We start from the raw sequence: 21843 nt of genomic DNA on the forward strand, positions 1-21843 counted from the left end.
AAAGAGAGATATACGCGTCTAATTGATGGTCCTCGCAGTTCTCGGTTTCTTGTCGAGTCAAAAAAGAAGTTTGTGTTGGATAATAGATTTGGGTTGTTTCGTGGGGGGTCAAAAAAAGAAATTAGCGACCAAATAGGCGCGGTTCTTTTGTGAGTTTCTGTCGTATTCATTAACTATGTTCCGAGTCTGATGGGAGTTCTCTAATTCGTATTATTTTGAACCTTTTATATGCTTTAGCATAACTCATTTTCTAATATACAGAAAGGAAAAATTTACAAATCTGTAAGAATTATGAAGATCTACCGATTTTGACAAAGACGTATTGATAGTTTTTACCAGTATGTTGATCTCGACTAATATTTCGTTAAGATAGATAGTTAACAGTTATTTAAGGAGTTACTTTTGATGTTTTTAAAAAACTTAACAACCTTAAGATGTAATTCGTAAAAAATGGCATCTAGTGGGGGAAGTGACACGATAACGTGTAACAGCAAATCGTGTGTTAGTTCTGCTTCCCAAAAAACTATGCAAAAGTTGCAAAATGACTGCGGTAACTGACAAAAATGTATAAAAAGTCACTGGGATTGTGTAAAATATTTAACTAAAAATATATAGTATTAAAAACAGTAATGCCAGCAATACAGAGCTCCACGAGACAAAACTAATATAAATAATGCTACACAAAAACTAAAAAGGGGGATACAGAATGTAAAAAATTCAACAATTAATTCTTTTTCAATTAATTTAACATCTGACCAGAACACAGATTATTCGTTATGGAAGGCAACAAAAAGAATGAAGGGACGAATTATTCATTCTCCTCCTATCAAGTTGGAAAACGGCAACTGGGTTAGAAGTAATGAACAGAAAGCAGAACGATTTGCAGATCATTTAGAAAGCACGTTCAAACTCAACGACAATATAATATAATAATACAACGAAAAAATCTTATACCAAATCATCAATTTGGTTTCAAAAATAAACATTACACTATAGATCAAGTTCACAGAATAACGATAATAGAATAACCGGTAGAAGAAAAGAGAGTCTGCTCTACAATCTACTTGGACGTAGCACAGGCGTCTGATAAAGTTGATAAACTAACAACGTTCATGCTTATTCAGAAATCTTAGAATCATACATTGCGAATAGATATTTCAGAGTAAAACAAGAAGAAGTGTACACTCTTAAGGGAGATCAAACTACTCCTTGGTATATCCGTAACAGCAATCTCCACCAGGACCTGGGTATGGAAACTGTGAACAAAGTAATCAAGAGAACAGCAGCAAGTCACACGCAGAGGCTGCATAGTTATGTGAATGTCAAAGCATTCCAGCTTCTTAACAACACTGAACTAAAGAGAAGACTCAAGGACAAAACCATTTGAGGTAGTGTGTAACAGTTTAGTGTAAAAAGCAGAGTATACTGCTGTGATGTTATTGCATATTAGTTGTAGTGCATTAGTTGATGAATAAAAGAAGAGTAAGCCATAGGGTAATCCCTTAGCTGTTTATTAAGTTAAGTCAGAAAATAACTAATAATTGGTCATTTGTGACTAAATAGCAGTATACAACCACCGTACAGGTGTTATACAAAAAAACATTATTTATTTATTGCGCTATCCAAAGAAACGAGAGCGACAAAAAGAGTGTACTATGTTTTTAATCAGCAAATAAAGAAAAAATCGTTAAAGTTATGAAAAGCAATAAATAAAGCGATATATTTCTTCTTAATTTCAGACATTATATCGACAATATTTAACTTCAATAAGAAACAAAGAAAATAGGAAAAAATCAGAATATAAGCTAAACTTTTAAAGAAGCACAAACAAGACAAGACACGACAAAAACAATTTTTATCTTCAATTCAATCATCTTATCACCATTCAAGAAAGTTTTAAAGTAAATACCAAATCTTGGAAAATATTACAGAACAGTAGGACTACTAAATTTTTTTAAACACAGCGTACATTTCTCCAATCCGATCTGGAAATTACGCCATCTTACACAAAAAACGCCACAGATTATCTTCCCTTTCGGATATAAAAAGACTACCCTCATTCGAGCTGTCATGTCGGCTACGACGTTTCACCTACTCCGCCACCATCATTCGCTTGGCGCGAAGACAAGCAATCTGTTAACAGTCAAACATCGCTAAATAACCGAATTCGTCAAGAGCGAGAGGCTTAATTAAAGCCGTAAAACAGTTTGTGTTTCCATTATTCTGGAAAAGTGACCGCTTTGCCGGCATTAATCCTCAAGTGATAGATTTTCTTGTGCGAGTGAGTGGTGGCGAGGCCTGATCCGCAGGGCAGGAACGAGGAATTTTACTCGTCGAGGTAATACTAGTTTTGTATGCTTTGGATGGATCAATAATAATATTAGCTTGATAGATTTACAGACAATTTTAATTCTGTAACTGAATCTTCTAATCTATATATTTTATGATTCCTTCTGAATATTATATTTCCTGATTCATATATTTTATGAACTGATACAAAATTGTCGTTTACAAATATATAAATGGCGAGATAGACACTAAGACAAGATTATAATTTAAATATTATATATCAATAAAACACTGAAAACTTTGCTTTCTAAACTTCCACAAAATTTATTATAAAATCTTATCACTACAGCTGTTTCGGTAGAGTGCCTTTCTCAAATAATCTATTTTTGGGATGTGTTTAAACTTGATGAATAGGTTGAGGAGGAGAGAACTGTTTGTCTCAAGTTGGTCATTCAGAATTATGTCTGTGTTTTTTAATTTGTTAATTTCCATAGATTCTAATAAAGATAGCTTAAGGCCTTTATTTTGAATGTGAAGAATTTGAAATTCCTCGTTAAAAGAATGATTATGATCTAGAAGGTGAAGTACGTATGTAGAATCTGTTTTTCTATTATTCAAAAGCCCTTTTATGTTCTGCTATACGTTTGTGAAAAGTTCTACCAGTTTGACCGATGTAAGTGCTTTTTTTGGCTCTTGTTGTTTTTAATATATTTGCCTAAGTTGTTGTTTGTTCTTAAAGCTGGTTCTAAAAGTTCCTTTCTTTTTTATGTGTTTGGCTATTTTTGTTGATATTTTAAAAATGAAAATTTATTGGGCTTACACTAACATAGCCCGCCAGGCGCTTAAGTGCCAAACTGATAAAAAAAAGGAAAATTGGATAATAGCTGGGGAAAAAATACAAAACACAACATGAAAAAATTAAATTGCAATGGAAGAAAAGCCGAACAAAGAACGAAAAATAGTGAGGACTGGAGAGGACCTGTAGAGGAAATTTTAATGAAATGGAATGAAGTAAATACACACATTAGCCATGGAACATATGTTAAAGAGACACCGGTAAACGTAAAAATAAACATTTTAAAAATAATAATAGTACTCGCTTCGGCGATACATATACTAATATTGCAACGATACAGAGAAGATTAGCATGGACCCTGCTCAAGGATCACACGCAAAATCGTGAAGCGTTCTACATTTTTATCTCCACACTTCCCGACGGACTTCAATAACAATAATAATATGGGTACCTTCTCCCTTCGGCATCCGAGGAAATGAGATAGCTGACAGCGCTGCAAAAGAAGCATCTATATTCCAATTACTCATCTACAACATACAGTTTCAAAAAGATATAAAATCAAAATTCAAAAGGAATATCGAAGACAGGTCACAGGAACTTTGAATCACCAAAGACACACAGGTCAGAGAAATACAATCTAATGTTAACAGCTATTTATCCCTAGCATCTCTGAACAGAAAATAGAAGATAGCAGTACGAAGATTGAGAATAGGACACGCACGTTTGACACACGGTCATCTTATGTCCGCTACAGACCAACAGTTATGCTCCCACTGCAACGATATTCTTATCACCGTCAAGCACATCCTCACAGAATGTCAACACTACCAGGACACTCGCATTGCCATCAATATAACCCACAGTTTAAAAGAACTTGTGAACTGTTCAAGTCGACTCAAGAGCCTAATAGACTCTTAAAGACTACACAATTGTTTAACAAAATATAATTTATATAATATTGTTATTATTCACTATTGTAAACTCTTTGTAAATTGTAAACCTTTGCTCCCGTGTCAATGAGCAAATATGTCGAGACAATTTAATTCGAAATAAAAAGAAACATAATAATAATAATGTATATCAAACCATATAATGACTAAGCATTTACAGCTTCCTTAAATTATTTATTTCTTAAATCTTCCTTGAAATTACAATGTATTTAACTTAATTTTCTAATATTACAGCGTAACAGTCTTTTCTAATTTTTGTTTTTAGAACTCTAATCTAGAGCAGCACTTGCAACAATACAGCAACAAATGAACAATTCCAGTTACACCAATAAAAAAACTTTCGAATTAACGACTGCAACAACTCCGTCACGTCAGAAACTCCGTCGCCGTCGTCGTCGTAAAACTCCTAATAAGGTCCTGCTTAACTCTTGTCGAAGGTCCTGTAAAGGTCCTGACACGGGTGAAGGCAATTAGGTCTTATTAAGGCGAGACCCGACGTCTTGTACGTATCCGCAGCCCCGCCGAAATTTGTTTGCACTTCATTTGTTTCCTGCTGCTAGTGCTGCTTCTGCTGCTGTGTTTGCTCGGTGCTGTTTATAAAGTGGGCAATGAGGGTATGTCGGTGTTTGTTGTTACGGCTTCGGGTGGCGATAACAGTAAATTTACTATTATTTTAGGGATAATAAACAAATTGGTTTTTACGTACACCATTAGCATAATTTTCAAATCGTTTTAAGGTCAATAGCGTTTTAGAATTATGAGTTTAATTTAGTATATTAAAATAGGTTTTGTATTTTATTTATGTTTGTTTGATTTTAAATTCAGATAATTTTAAGTATTCATTTTCCTATTCAAAAATAATAACTAAATAATATCATGAGAACAATAATAATAATGTTTATTTACTTCCCATTATACATTATAAAACAATATTACAATAGAATAGTTAGAATTACAAATTAATTCTAATTTAAATATTTTGTACAAACAAATAGATGTTGCAAATAAACAAAGAAGAAATTCCCCAATAAACCAGAGGTTGTGCTCAGGGATTACACTCATTTGCACTATTCCAATATTTGTTCTACAGTACCATCAGGTTGATAATATAAAATATTACAAAGTATATATACTCTGTTTTTTAACCAGGAGGAGTAAACTAAAAAGACAGATTCACACCCAAGAAAGTTACTAGAAAATTCATCAAATACATCTTCTTTTTTTGTTGATTATCTCGGCCTTGCGGTAATCCAGTAATCATTATCGGACACCTTCACACGTTGATTCTAACATAACTTTGATTGTTTATATTTGAATAATAATTTTTCGAATTAACTTCCAATATATATTATTTAGTATTTCTAATTACAATAAAACAATGTTGGACTGTTATGAAGAAGTTGAAGAATTTTTAGGGTTTATTTATCACATTGTAGAAGAAAATCGTCCGGAACGTATACGCAAGCGATATATTGGTGATAAAATGATATCTAAAATCCAATGGAATTTTGCAATATTACTGTTCTAGTCTGCTTATATTCTTATATAAGATAAAGTAATGTGCTAATAAAATTAGCACATTACTTTAGTAAGTCTTGATTTTAACAATAACTATTCTGCAAAACTAACCTGTTGCCTGTGTTATTTTTGCTACCGTGGCTGTTATTTTCATTCCAGAATTATCAATTTTGATTTGTTTATACATGGTTATAATGCATTGTTTCTCATTTGAAGATAAATGACCCAAATCTACACGGCGTTTTTTAAGTGGAGAGGAATAATTACCACTAGTACTTGGCATCGAATCCATATTGTTATCTTAATAACACTAATATATCGCTAAATAGTTCTGAAAAGAACTGTTTTTTATATAAATACAAACGAAATATCTAAAAATGTAAGGAATAACGCAGAAAACACAAAAAATCGTCGATATAAATTTTGAATTTTAAAATTTCACAAATGTCATTAGTGTCAAAAGTCATAATTTAGTGGAGTAAACTTGCCTGCGGTTGGACCAATTACAAACAAGCATTACAGCGCGGAAAATTTGAATTACTCCTCCTGGTTAAAAAACAGACCATAGTATGGCATTAGTTATACGATGAATTTAACTGAATCTCATCCTGATCTCATCCAAAATTTTTGATCCAATATTCTTAAGAAATTTTATAAAATTGGATTTAATCATGTTGAATGAATTGATTTTTCTCATGTAGGTTTTATAGATCTCGGGTAAATAATTAGATAATTGTGAAATTGTGTTTTCTAATTGATTTATACTAGTTATTTGGACATAGTCATGAACTTTTCTTCTAGTCCTGTAAGTGTCATCAAGTGCCACCAATCACGCACTTCGATGTTCATCGCCCTTCCTTCTGGAACATATAATTAAATTTAATTGGTTGAACAATGAAAAAGTTTCATATAAAAGTTAATTTATCTTTAAATATGGGACATTTTCGGATCTCAAGTCAGTCAAGTGAGTAGTGTACAGTACATGGCTTTACCCGTGTAGGGTAGCTCCCTAGAGCACTTTGCTCGAAGGGCTCTGAATCTTTCTAAGACTCTGAAGCTGAGTTTTTTTCTTCTTAGAAAGAATGTGTTTTATTTCCACCTCTAATAAAACCATAATGGCATTGTCTCTTCAAGATAATGCCACAATAAGAGCGTACCGGCCAACTACGCAATATTACACCATATTGCGCAATAGTTGGACAAATTAATAAACATGGAAACTTGCACCAAGATGCTAACACATTTTCATACGTTTATTAATTACACCGGAGACGACATAAGTATGATCTAACATTGATTTAACAAATATAACCGTCTAATATTAAAAATATCTGCTTGCTAATAAAGAAGTTCAAATGAATATACGCGAGATTTCTTTAGCATTATTTTCAAAAACCTCCTTTGTAGTATGTCTAGTTTATTCAAATGAAAAGCTTATGTTTTACCCCATGCTAAAATGGTACATTTAAGACGAGACTCTATCAAAGGATAGTATACCATCTTTAAGTAAGACAAAGGATATTGCTGAGATATCTAAATCTGTATAGTAACATTCTCAGAATTTTATAAACCATATCAATATGCACATCTCACTTCAAGTGACAATCAATATAAACGCCTAAATATTTTATGTATTTTGACGTGGCAACGTCTTAAATTAGGTTGTGGCTCGGAGTCATTCATGAAAAAGTGTAACGCCCGCTCACGTCTGTTACACTGAGTCACCGAACGAGAGAGAGGCCCGCCGGACCGGCGAATGCCTTGCGTCTCTCTCCCACTCAAACATGATCGGTCCGCTGCGCGCGCAGCACTAGAGAATTAGGCGCGTTGAATCGGTGCGTGCTTCCGTGCTTGTGTCTCTGTCTTTCTCGAGCGTTCTTGGCGTTCAAGACACATTACAGCAGAAACACTTCCTTTCATTTCATATTTCTCCTATCATCGTCCTATCCTATCCATAACAAAATCACTCAAATATAAATTAGTTAAGTTTAAGTTTACATGTACAATGTTTTAGTAAACAAAATATATTTCTATAGTTAAAATTTGTGCAATTCTTATTTTCATTCAATTCCTTGTTCCTATTGTCCAATTTAATAATATTCATATCAATAATTATTCTACCGAGAAAAAGACGTTGTTACGTAAAATCTTCGCCCGTAAAACCGACTTTACAGGCAACCGATTTTTTTTCCTATTTATTTAAATGTACGCATTGTTGTAGCTTAGATGTAATTCCAAGAAGTCGGGTAAATTATTTTTGTATATTGAAAATGGTATGAAATAAGTTCTATCAGTACCTATTAACTGTCAGTACCTAATTAGCTATTTAGCCATTCTTAAACCTTTATAGTTTCTGTTTCTGCTAAAGATTTCTGTAAAGAATCACTAGTGTAAAGTATGACAGTATCGTCAGCAAAACAAATAATCTTTCCATGTATTTTCCTTGCTGCTAGATCATTTATATATATATATTGAAAACAGTAAAGGACCTAAAACAGTACCTTGAAGCACACGATACTCAATGATTTTTTTCAGCACTTACTTTGTTGTTAATTTTGACAATTTGCGATTTATTAGTACACAGAATGTTCCAAAAGATCAATTTATAATTTAAGAAAGGAGGACAAGGAAAGGGGTCATTACGAATCCCATTGTAAAATCAGGGAGACGACCACTAGAAATTAATAAAAATTTCGAAGAAAGGTTCATTCTTTCTATTTTGCCATTTAAAAACTCATGCCGCATTGCAAGATGATGATGTACTGGGCATCAGTAGAATATCAATGTTAATGGAAAGTCCGAAAATCGTTTCTTGGAGAAGGCAGTATCTTCGAAAAAATTAAACAGCATAGAGAAAAAAACTGAAGAATATATTATTTAGATGAGACATACATAAATGAAAGCCATACGGTTTCCAAGATATGGCAAGACAAAAATGTTAAAAGCAACCGCCAAGCTGTATTGGAGGGATTGTCTACAGGTATTAAAGCATCGTCGGGAAAAGAGAGAAGGCTTATAATTACCCACATTGGGAGTTCTAAGGGTTTTCTTAATTTGAATCCAAAAAACGGGCGACTACCACGAGGACATGAACGACGATGTGTTTGAAGAATATTTTGAACAAATGCTGAAATTTATACCAGAATGTTCGATTATCGTTATGGACAATACCAAATATCATTTACGGCAAACTAAACAGTTTAATACAACAACGTGGAAGGAAGAGAATAGTAGACAGTGGTTAATTAATAAAAATATATCCTTTGGAGATGACCTTCTAAAATTAGCTTTTGCAAATTGCCAGGCAACACATACCTTCACACACATCAAGAATTCATGTCGGAGACGAAATATATATATTATTTAACCTTGTTTTAATCTTTTTTTTATATATTATTTAACCTTGTTAAGAAGGCTTCGATAAACTCGATGAATGAAAGCAAAAAAGAACAATTGAAGAGCTTAATGTGAAACAATGACAAGCCACACATGAGTTCAAAAAGAGTTAGTGCTATGATCGGTTAAAGTAATAGTATAACAAGCCACTAAAAATTTATTTTAGCCCGTCGTTAATAGATGACGCGACAAACCTATGGTAACAGTGTTGCATAGATCTAGTTTGTCTTAGTATCTACTCGACATAATGACAAGCCACATCAAAATGTCAAACAGCGATTCAGATATTTCTGTGAGTTCTGACGATTCTGGTAAGACAAATACTGAAGTTCAGTCGACATTCGATGACAGTGACTGTGATCCTGACTATGTACAATCTAGAAGTGACTCAAGTGATGAAAATACAGCAGTACGTAATTTTTTTGTTAAATGTGGCTTGTCACATTATTACCATTAAAGATTAAAATATGATTGTTGTGGCTTGTGACATGGCTTGTTATATTATTGCATTTTGTTGTAGGATAATGAACAAGGTCCGTCAAGAAAAAGAACAAAACCAAACACACCCGACAAAACTCCAACAAGTCGATGGAGACAAAGCAATGAACACTGTTATTTAAGATTAAAAAGAAAAATTCGACGAAATTTAGGGCAACCATATGTAAGCGACAAAACGAAAAAAAAATGTGCCTGGTCGAGAATTGGGACCGCCTTGCAGTTGCACTAAGAAGTGTAGGGAAAAGCTTCAGGGCCACGAGAGCAATATTTTTAACGAATTCTGGAACCTCGGTTCATGGGAGTTACAAAATAGCTACTTATTCGGATGTATAGATATTGTTAAGAAGAAAAGGTCCTACCGAAAGAAGAAAAAACATCAAGAATCGTATAGAAAGAGCAATGCAGTCTACTCCATTAATGTTAATGGTGAAACTACACGTGTCTGTAAAACAGAATTTTTAAATATCCACGGACTTCAAGCTTCTAAGGGCAGGGTAAATAACATTGTTCACAAGAAGATAGAAGGGAATCTAGTGCCAGAAAGAGACAACAGAGGAAAGCATACAAACCGTGTGAACAAAATATCTGATTCTGAAATACTAAGTGTTAAAAACCACATACATTCGATTCCAAAGTATCAAAGTCACTACAGTCGACACAAGAACATGAATAAAGTTTATCTGGATCATAACATGAGTATAGCCAGTCTCTATTTGGATCGATATGTCCCTTGGTGTACAGAAATGGGAATTGAACCAGTCAAGGAGCATACTTACCGTAAAATATTTTGTACCGAGTATAATATTGGATTCAAGCTGCCAAAATCAGATACTTGCAAGACATGCGACGAAATTAATATCCAAATAGAGTCAGCAAAATCAGAAAAAAATGATTATAGCGAATTAACAACAAGACTTAACTTGCACAAGTGTAAGGCTCAGGCAATGCAACAACTACTGAAGAGCGAAACAGCCCAGTTCAAAATTGATAACAGGACATGTGTTATATCCTTTGACTTGCAGCAAGCGTTACCGATTCCCAAATTAACCAAAATCTGGATGTATAATCTAGGAATCCATGATTGTATGGAAGACGCTGGTCATATGTTTGTCTGGACGGAAAACATTGCAAAAAGAGGAAGTGATGAAATTGCATCAATACTCATAAAATTTCTAAGCTCAAAGATAGGTGAAGTAGAGCATCTCGTTTTCTTCACGGATAATTGTCCCGGGCTAAACAAAAACTGGCTTTTAATGTCTTTATGGTTCCAGCTAGTGAAGGAACAAAAGTTGAAGACTATTACACACCATTTTTTAGTCAGCGGACACACTCACCTTCCCTCCGACAGGGATTTTGCTCTAATAGAAAAACGACATAGAAAGTATGCTCCGCTTGTGAACTCTCCTGAGGAATGGCAAAAAATTATAAAAGAATCTAATAAAAAGAAGCCCTTCAACTTAACTGTTATGAAGCAGGAAAATTTCCTCAATGTACAACCACTCTTAGAGAACATTAAAAAGAGTACTCGCACTGATGACCAGCAATCTTTGGATTTTTCCAATGTTTTTTCCTTTTTGTTCAGGAGTGATAACAGACAAGCATTTTACGTTAAACACGTTAGTGTTGTCAAGAAGGGACGTCCTAATGTGCTTACTGTATCTGCTTTAAAACAGAAGTATATTGAGCCCATTCGGATTGCAAAAAAGAAACTCGAAAATGTAAGATCATTATTAAGAGGATGTCAGCCCTGATGTTGCTGATGAGGTCGCCGAGTTGGTTGATTAAATAAGATTTTGGGTACTTATCATTAATGTAATAATGTAACAAGCCACATTTTTTTTAAATAAAGACTGTTTTTATCTCAACTTTGGAGTAATTTTATTAATATTGTTATAAATATAGTTCCATAGCGCAACATGCACCCACATATCTAAATTAAAACAACAAAAGTTGTTACTGGATTTTATAATATTATTTTTAACATTCAAAGTCAAATATCTCACTTTTGCCTTTTTGAGGCTTGTCATTGTTTCACATTAAGCTCTTCAATTGTATAATTGGTTTTAGTATTTTTATACATATACCCATATACATATACCCATAATATATATTTCTGTATAATAGAAATTATATTAATTTTTCAGTCGGAAAATTATAAAGACAATTTTTAATTCCAGAGATTACCCATTTGTTGTCTCGTCTCAAACTTCCTCCATTTCTTTTTATAGATCTTTCACTATTTGCCATATTCTCAAAATAATTTCTGAATCATTCCGTCTACAATAAAATGTAATCTATTTACCATTCGATTAACTAGAAACACTAACACAGGCTTATTTAAAATAGAATCAGGTTACTAAATAAAACGTACAGTAAAAGCCCGCTTTTGTATTAGTTCTTTTACAGAAAACTTCTTTCTTAACAACGTCATAAAATAAGAGATAATACCACGCCGAGAACTAAAAACTTTTTAGTTTCTCAGTTTTATCTGAAGGACTTAAGAAACTTTCAATTGGAACTGGATACAGCTGGATGAGTACATAAGTAGCTTTTAATTGATAAGGAAAATGTAAAACAAACAGTCTTTTCTGAAAGGCCAACAAACTGGAAATTAAGATCTTTTAAAATTAATGCTATTTGTAATTAACTGTTACGAAGCGCTCGTGTTTTATTCTTTTCGTTTTTAGAACCGTGTAGTTTTGTAATGTTAAAATTTATTTGAATTTATTTTATTACATCCGCAATACTTACTATAATTACCAAGAGTCAAGATTTTTTATAAATATAATCCACTTATTATATAGTATTGAAAATGAGAAATATATTTTATAAGTCAATATTCATAAAAACAACTTGTAACAGTACTAAGGATTTCCAATATTTTATCAAAAATCAATAATTTTGTAACTATGTAACCTAACTATTGCTCTACGCTGTAAGAAGACACTCCACTCCAAGAGTCGGTAGAATGAACACAAAGAGGGACATTTAGGACTGTAAGAATAATAGAGGGATAATGTTAATGTCGCATACCATGAAAATTTGAGAAGAGAGACATCGATAGGAGAACAGTTTGGGTTTATGCCAGGAAAGAGAACAACGGATGTATTGTTTGCTTTGAGACGGTCGATAGATAAATACGAGCAAAGAAGAGAGCTACATTTGATATTTATAGCTCTTAAGAATCCGTACGGGACAGTTCCTAGACAAGAGCTATGGAGATGAGTTCCTGAGAAGTACGTAAGTCTCGTGAAGGATATGTACACCGTCGGATTGACCGAAAGTTTTCCAGTGACGACAGTTTGCATCAAGACTCTTCACTAAGATATAGAAAGTAAAGGAGGGGGCTCATTGGTCTTTTTCTGATGATATAGTGCTAGTAGGGGAGAGCAAAGAAATGTCGGAGGAGAAGTTGAAGGGTTGGATAAGGGCTATTGACCATTGGCTATTGAGAGAGGACTTAAGGTTAATGTGGTTTAGATAAAGAAGAATGGTTGAGGACATAGAATTGCTTGGAGAAAAACTAGACGAGTGGAAGAATCCCTTGGCTCCTCTATTCCGAAAAATGGGATACTAAATCGAGAAATTGACCCTATAATACCGGCTGGTTGGTTTAATTGGAAGAAAATAAGCTTTGCTTTGCTGATTTGAGAGTACTCTGTGATCGAAAAATCTGGAAAAGGCTGAAAGGAAAGATATACAAGAGTGTGGTAAGACCTGCGTTGGTGTAATGCGGTGAAGTGTGGCATATAAAGAAGATTCGGGAAAAGAAGATGGAAGGTAAGACTAGAAGAGACAGGATTAGAAAAGACTTAATTAGGGAAAGAGACGGGGGTGACTACAGTCTAAAAAAATATTCACGAACGAAAACTGCAATGGTTTGGTTTGGTTATATCAAATAACAGGTTATGCCTTTCAATGACAAACTCACAATAATAGGGACATCATTGATAGGGATCTCACTTTAATGACATCTGGATGTGAATAGTTAATATTTTATTATAATAGATAATAATAGAAATTGTTGGATAAATTTTTGGATGAAATACAAACCGCAAAACTTTAAAATCGAATAAAAATAATCCGAATAAAAAGAGACCTTACTATACACACATTGTGAATACCGCTCATAATTTTGATTACCTACTGAAAACAATTTATAATATTTTCTAATATTTTATTAATAAATAGGAATTTTTCAAATATCGGTCAAATAATATATCAAAATTACCCATCCATAATTTCATGTTTACATACTTGAACGTCAAGTTGATACTAGAGCTTAATTAAACAATAAACGCAGATTAAATCGAGTATTAAATTAAAATCCTCCCTTATTACAAATTTAATGATATTCCATAAAATGCCGTATAATACCGCGTTCCCTTTATAATGGGATATCTATTTCCCTATTAAAATCTATCGTAAATTCCTAAAATACAAGTTTACATAATTATTCGAGTTTTTGGATAGATTCTTGTCAGATGAAAATAATTATAATTCGAGTTATGTTTATAAAGTATCGAACTTAAACTAAATTCAAGAATGGCAGTCAAATTAGAAGAAAATATAGATATTATGCAGACGTATGGATTTTCTATCGTGACTTTATATTATATCAACAATCTTTTAAATCAAGAAAATAGAGAACACTACTTTACATAGTGACAAAGGTAAAGATTTAGATATTATTTTACATGAAATTAAACCACAATTGAGTGTAAGGATAATTTCATTTTACGATTATTTTCACATTTCGATTTCCAACTCGAAAAATTGTTCTGAGCTATTTTCTTGAGACATCTTAATACAATTTACTATTTTTAATGCAGAAAAGCCACAATTTTACTTCAAAATGTGTTTATTTGTATAAGACCTACAGAGAGATGCTTACCCGACGACCTAAAACAACTGTAGAGAATTACCAGATAAAGAGAAGAGAAGAAAAGAGGATACACGAAAGAAAAAAATGAAACTACTTAAGGTAGTTAGGAATATAAATATGTAGAAAGCGTCAAAAGAGAGAAAGAATTCAAAGTATTCTATATGAAAGTAAACATCAACATAAAAGAATTCAAAGCAACCACAAGACAATGCAGAAGTCAGAATGGCGATCTATTAACATCAAGGAAAAATGTATTGAGTTGATGGGTGGAATACTTTAACCAGGCACTAATGTCTAAAGATGCAGATGCAGATGAAGTTAAAAAAAGTAGTCAGAAAAAAGTCTCCCGGAATAGATAATCTCCGAGCTGAATATATAAAGAAGGTGGCCACGATAACATAATGGCATTAAAGCAGCTTTTAAAAGCAATATGGACACAGAAATCCCCCCTAATGATTAGAATATTGGAATACTTTGCACCATAAACAAAAAAGGAGATATCTTTAAATGCTCTAATAACAGAGAAATTATGTTTCTAAATGCAGCATATAAAATATTTTTGACAGTATTATATTATGTCACAATATGCAGAACGGATAGTAGGAAAATAGCAAGCTGATTGCAACCCTAAAACAAATTTTAGAAAAAACACTGCAATATGACAAAGAACTCATCACAAAGCAGCCTACGACTCTGTGAATAAAAGAGAAGTGTTCAAAGCAATGAAAGAGCTAGGAATACCAAATCAGTCAGTAAATTTAACAAAACTAACTTTGGAAAAAGTTGAATGTAGAGTACGAATTCAGTGAAAACTGTCTTAACCTTTTAAAACAAATAACGGACTGCGCCATGGAGAACCTCTCTCCTGTATACTGTTCAATATGACTCTGGAGAAAGTAATACATATGTCACAAATTACAACCATTAGTTCAATATTTAATAAATCAGTGCAAATCCTTGCCTATGCTGATGATATCAATATTGTTGGGAGAACGGAAAGCGCTATACGAGAGGCGTATGTAGCATAAAAGAATCAGCTACAAAAATGAGTTTAATAATAAACACAAAACAAACATAAACAAAAAAACGAAGGATATAAAAATAAACACGCAACCACAAATACTACGACCATTTGTTACAGAAAACGACGTCATCAAAGCAGTGAACGAATTTGTATACCTGGGTGTGCTTCTTAACACTAAAAATAATACTACTGCAGAATACTGCACAATTATATATCGAGAAATACAAAACTAAAACTCTTCTTCTTAAGGTGCCTTCTCCATTACTGAAGGTTGGCTATAACTACGGCAAATTGCTCTCTATCTTGAGCTGTTCTTAGTATCGAATGTGTGTCCATGCCTGTCCAGTCTCTTAATTTCTTTAACCAGGAGAATTTTTTTCTTTCTGGACCTCTTCTTCCATTGTAAGTCGTAGAAAGTTATATTTTTCTCCTCTGTAAATATGTCCTAAATAACTCGTTTTTCTGTTTTTTTGTTACAATATTTAGGAGTTCTCTCTCAGTACCCATTCTTCTTAGCACCTCGTTGTTGGTCACGTGCTCTGTCCAAGAGATCTTCAGCATCCTTCGAAAAACCCACATCTCAAAGGCTTTTATACGCCTCATACTTGTAATTCCGAGATTCCATGTTTCCACTCTGTATAGCAATATGGAATAAATAAACGTTTTTACAAATGGGTATCGGATATCCAACGATAACGTAGAGTTTATTAGGAATTTTTTCATTCGTTGAAATGCGGACCTAGCATATTCTATACGAGCACGTATTTCGACCTCGTGGTCAAGATCGTTTGTTATGCAGCAACCAAGATACTGGAATCTTTGTACTGGTTCTATATGTTTGTTATAGATACAAATATTAACGTCGACATTTGGTGCACGTGTAACAGCCATTACTTTTGTTTTATTATATATTTTTTTATTATACTAAAACTCTACAAAACAATAATACGTTCAGTCCTAATATATGGTTCCGAAACCTGGACTACAAAAAGTAATGAAAACATGTTGGGATTTTTCGAAAGAAAGTACTATGGCTTCTATGGAGCAGTTAATGACAGCGGAGTGTGAAGACGATACAACTTCGAACTTTATATAATATACCAGGAACCAGATATCGTAAAGCATATTAAGATAGGACGTCTGAAGTGGATAGGGCATGTAATGCTGATGGAACAAAATGACCCAGTTAGAAAAATGCTTCTTGATAGACCAATTGGTCAGAGTAGAAAAAGAAGATCCAGAACAAGGTTCCTTGATAACATCGATGAAGACATGAGAAATATGGGAATACGTGCTTGGCGGAGGAAGGCGATGGATAGGGACGACTGGAGAGAAATTCGTGAGGAGGCTAGGACCCACGCAGGGTTGTAAAGCCAATTGATATTTAGAAATGGTATCCATAAATAAATATCAATGCGTTAATAAAAAACATATTGATAAACTAAGCAATATCTATAATTACATTCTGTCTTACGAAAATTAATACTATAATTTTCTAATATTAGATTTTCTGACTATAAATACTATAATTTCAAAAAATTTAAATATTCATATTTGGCGCCACTTTGTACGTAACCATAATAACAATCAAGAGCTAGTTATCAACAACAAAAAATATAATAAACAGAAACGAGTGTCTTTCTGACATAAATCAAACATCAACATAATCAATGTCATAATGAATTTGTACAAAATTAAATAAAATTAAAATATTGTACTTACATAACTCGATAATTTTAATAAGTTAAGGTTTAATGTTTTGTAAATTTGAAAATTTAATGGATTAACCTCATGTTGTAAGTTTTTATACTAGTTTTATACAATGCTATTTAATTTTAATTTCATTGTATTTACTGATACCATATTTTAGCATATCCTGAAGAAGCAAATAAATTTTGCGAAAGCTAGATAAAGAACAAAGAGTTTCACTTTCCTGCCCTATTAATGACTGCAACCCCAAAATAAAACTTTATTTTATATATATATATATATATATATATATATATATATATATATATATATATATATATATATATATATATATATATATATATAGATATATATATATATATATATATATATATATATATAGATATATATATATATATATATATATATATATATATATATATATATATATATATATATATATATACTATATAAACAACTTAGAATAAATATAAAAGACCTCAAAATTTAAAATCACACTAATTCAAATTGAATAATATAATAGGCGGTACTACAAATGTGTTTATTTGATCCACCCACTATAACGTATTAATATTTTAATTAGTTACCACCAAAGAAGGAGGTTTTCTTTTACTAGCACTGTCTACAAACCTTCTTATTGGTTACTGTTATCAGTACAATAGAAAACAAGTTATTTAGCACCAATAATCGCTATATGAGTAATTTGTAGGCATGATAACTTTTGTCAACACTTTTTGTTTACAACACCGATAAAACGAGAATCCTGAAAGCGTGTTTTATGGAAATAGTGGTAATAGTAGTAATAGAATTTAGCAAATAATAAATATATATTTTCATTTAACAAATACTTACATATAATTCAAATTACATACTTTTGTTTTTGATTCCAGTCCGGAAATGGTTTTCAAACTCACTATATCAAATTTAAATATAGCTAATATTCTTATTCTGATGGATACAATATATGAGTTTATTTTGCCTATCCCATGTGGAGTTAAAAAGGGTAATTAAATATTTTTGATTATTTTAAATATCTATTATACTTATACCTTACACCAGGCATCACATTATCTAGCTACGGAAAGCTCGAAACAGAAGTGGAAGATCAAGTGAATAGAGCAAACAGAGCCGCAGGCTGCCTAAATGAAACAATATGGAGAAATAAAAATATCGGGAAAGAAATAACCACACTGACCAACTATAAAAAATAATACAAACCTAACAAAGTCTCCAGCTTCAAATCTTTGTATGTCACTACTATTAAATACTGTTTGATCATCTACAGAACCCAGCCATTTTGCAATATTTTTAATTTTTAAACTAGTCACTAATTCTTTGGACATTTTTTTTTATAATTATGTGTATTTAGAATTTACATTTATACATTACAGAGTATTAAGTAAATGCGTTACAGGTTTTGGTCGCGAAGGAGGGACATCCAATGATGACCTTATTATATTTTGGTTTAGTTTTGAATTAGGTCTTGGGGCCAGGTTCTATCTAGTCTTCTTGTGGCTGAACCATTTTTAAATTCTTTCCTTACTAGCTCATTTTAATGGTGAATGGTACGTTCATTTTGTGTCTCCGTGGCTCAATGGATTTCTTCTCCGATGAAGGGAATCTGTAAGTCGTAGTAAAGTGTTTTATTACTTACGTACCATGGTGCATCCACTAATGATCTTAGCACTTTACACTGGAATCTTTGAATAATATTCAGCGACGTTGTCTTGGCACAGTCACATTAGGCGAGCGGTTTACCCCTATAAGCAGAGCATCAACCGACTAAAATTCTTTTTGCATATCTAATGCACCAAACCTTTTTTATTCGATTCTATATATTTTTCCAAGATGAAATGTATTTTTTTTTAATTTTTACAAGTGGGCCGGCAATTGTTATTAACAAATAACTTATACAAAAAAGCAATTTCACCGAATTGTTTCAGAATCAATTTTTTTAGGTGTATCTCATCAAAATAAACAATTTTTCTCTCTTAATAATTTTTAGAAAAATGCTTCCTTTTCGAGTTATTTGCATTTTTTTGTTGAAAAAATGCCTTAATTAGTGATTTTTGGGATTTTTTTCTAAAAAACTACTAAATGAATTGCAATTTTACAAATAGCTTTATAATCTCTAAACCGTCGAGTACAAGTTAGAATATTTTGACAAGGATAAATGGTTTCTATCTTGCTAAAAACGTGGACCCAAATATTTCGAATATGCCTAAAAAAATTACATTACTATAGCATTGTAAAAAATTAATTTTAATTGTTTTAATTATAATATGTCTATATAAAAATAATTAGAAATATCTTTTTTTTTTAATAAATTGCACGTAATATTTGTATTGAATTAATTTTTTAAATTTAACCAAATATTTCTACGCGCCGCACGCCCGTATCGCCGCAACCGCTGTACACACTTAGCGATAGACTGCTCGAAATATTTGGGTCCACGTTTTTAGGAAGATAGAAAAAAATTATCCTTGTCAAAATATTCTAACTTGTACTCGACGGTTTAAAGATTATAAAGCTATTTGTAGAATTGCAATTCATTTAGTAGCTTTTTAGAAAAAAAATCCCAAAAATCACTAATTAAGGCATTTTTTCAACAAAAAAATGCAAATAACTCGAAAAGGAACCATTTTTTGAAAAATTATTAAGAGAGAAAAAGTGTTTATTTTAATAAGATACACCTAAAAAAATTTATTCCGAAGCAATTCGGTGAAATTGCTTTTTTGTATAAGTTATTTGTTAATAACAATTGCCGGCCCACTTGTAAAAATTAACAAAAAATACATTTCATCTTGGAAAAATATATAGAATCGAATAAAAAAGGTTTGGTGCATTAGAAATGCAAAAAGAATTTTAGTCGGTATATTCTGTTTCTAAGCGTCTTTTGAGGGGTAAACCGCTCGCCTACATAGGTGTAGTCCGTAGAACCAGATAGGTTTGAGTATGGCTGTGCATATAAGAATTTTGTTTTGGATGTTAAGTTTTGATTTATGTCCAAGGAGCCAATACATTTGCTGGAATTTTAAGTCGAGCTGCCTTCTTTTGGTCTGGATATGTTTATTCCAAGTAAGACCTTGGTCAAGATGGAGGCCAAGGTATCTAGCGTCTGTTACTGTTGGTATTCTTACATTTTCCATTCTTACAGGTGGTCATATGTGGTGACGGTTGGTAAATGTTATTTGAGTTGTTTTTGTTTTATTTACTATTGTTCTCCATTTCGTATACCAATCAGTATACCGAGTATGTTCAGATGATGTTGCAGGTTTTGTGAGGCTTGTATGGGATCTTCATTTACAGCTAGTATTCCTACGTCGTCAGCAAAACAAGCGATTGTAGTATTATTAGTCTCTGGTATATCGGCTGTGTAAAGTGAGAAAAGCAGCGGCGCTAGAACACTACCCTGCGAAACTCCGGAGTAGATAGGACAGAGGTTGGATTGTTGATTTTTGAATTTTACAGAGACATATCTATTTGATATGTAGGATTTAAGTAGGAGGAAATAGTTACTGGATAGTACTCTTTTTACTTTGTAAAGCAGACCTCTGTGCCAGACTTTGTCAAACGCTTGTGAGATGTCTAGAAATACAGCGTTGCAGTATTTCTTTTCTTTAAGAGTTTTTGATATTTCATTTATCATTTAATGTACTTGTTGGATAGTATAGTGATTTTCCCGAAAAACAAACTGATGTTTTGGAAGTAATGTTAGGAATTCATTATCTACGTATATCCATTGTAGCAGCAATCTTTCAAAAACTTTGCTTACGGTTGGGAGTAGGCTGATGGGTTGATACGATGTTAATTCATTGGGCTCTTTTCCTGGCTTGAGGATCATAATGACTTTGCAAATTTCCATATTTTTGGAAAGTATGATAAGCTTAGCATGCTGTTAGCAAAGTAATGGTCTTGCGAGGAAGTTGTTTTAGTAGCAATAACTAGATTTTAACTTGTTCTTATCGGTAGTCACTTTTTGCTATCGCACTCGGCGGAATACGTCCTTACTCTACGATATTCAAGTGAACACTCCTTTGGACATTTAATGTAAAAATTCTTTTTGTGAACGATATATTTCTTAATCTGCACCTCCATGAGAATCAATTTTTATTAAATTACAAATAACTAAAATTACAAATAAACGGATATTTCGTGACGTTTCCCGTGGCGCTAGTTCCGTGACGGTCGCCTCAGCATTTTACTATAGAGAAAAAAAAAATACAACGCCAGTATAAAAGTATCGCTTTAACAAGAAATCTTCAATAGTTTGGACGTGAGATCAGTACGTAATGATAAAAAGTAACAGACAAACGGAGCCAAGACAGGAGAAGAACATCCTGGCTTAAGAACTCGCGAGATTGATTTAGACTTTAGAAGCAGAATGTCCCAGTTAGCATATAAGTATACTATAGCTTAATTAGATAATCACAGGCAATATAATGTACTTTATCGGTAATCGATAGTGGATTATAAATTCTTTCTTTGCTTTCTATTACCCTAATTTAAAATACAGCAAAGAGAGAAAGAAAAATCATAAAAGATAAGCATAATAAGAATCGAAAAATAGCCAAGGCCATGTATAAAGAAGAAAAGAAAATTAATTTGTAGAGCCTTGTTTGTAACTATTTCTTATGCTGTGGATTATAGATATTCTATAATAATAATTCATAATTCATCTGTATTAAATTCCACTTATTCAATGAGTGGAATTTGATATAGGTGTTGATGAATGTAGATTCAAATGTATTTTCTTAAGACTTAGGTAAAAGGTACC

The 21843-nt window shown here is 32.5% G+C and overlaps 1 protein-coding gene and 1 non-coding gene across 4 annotated transcripts in view; one reads left to right on the forward strand and one right to left on the reverse strand.

Annotated features, from left to right (window-relative positions):
- LOC140443133 (kielin/chordin-like protein) overlaps positions 1 to 21843 on the reverse strand; it is a 583808-nt gene that overhangs the window by 28077 nt on the left and 533888 nt on the right. The gene's annotated exons all lie outside the window — the stretch shown is intronic.
- LOC140432952 (U6 spliceosomal RNA) lies at positions 3382 to 3488 on the forward strand. Its single transcript, XR_011949858.1, has one exon. It is a non-coding gene; the product is annotated as a U6 spliceosomal RNA (small nuclear RNA).

The sequence above is a fragment of the Diabrotica undecimpunctata genome, chromosome 1 (assembly GCF_040954645.1).
Source record: "Diabrotica undecimpunctata isolate CICGRU chromosome 1, icDiaUnde3, whole genome shotgun sequence".
Taxonomy (NCBI): domain Eukaryota; kingdom Metazoa; phylum Arthropoda; class Insecta; order Coleoptera; family Chrysomelidae; genus Diabrotica; species Diabrotica undecimpunctata.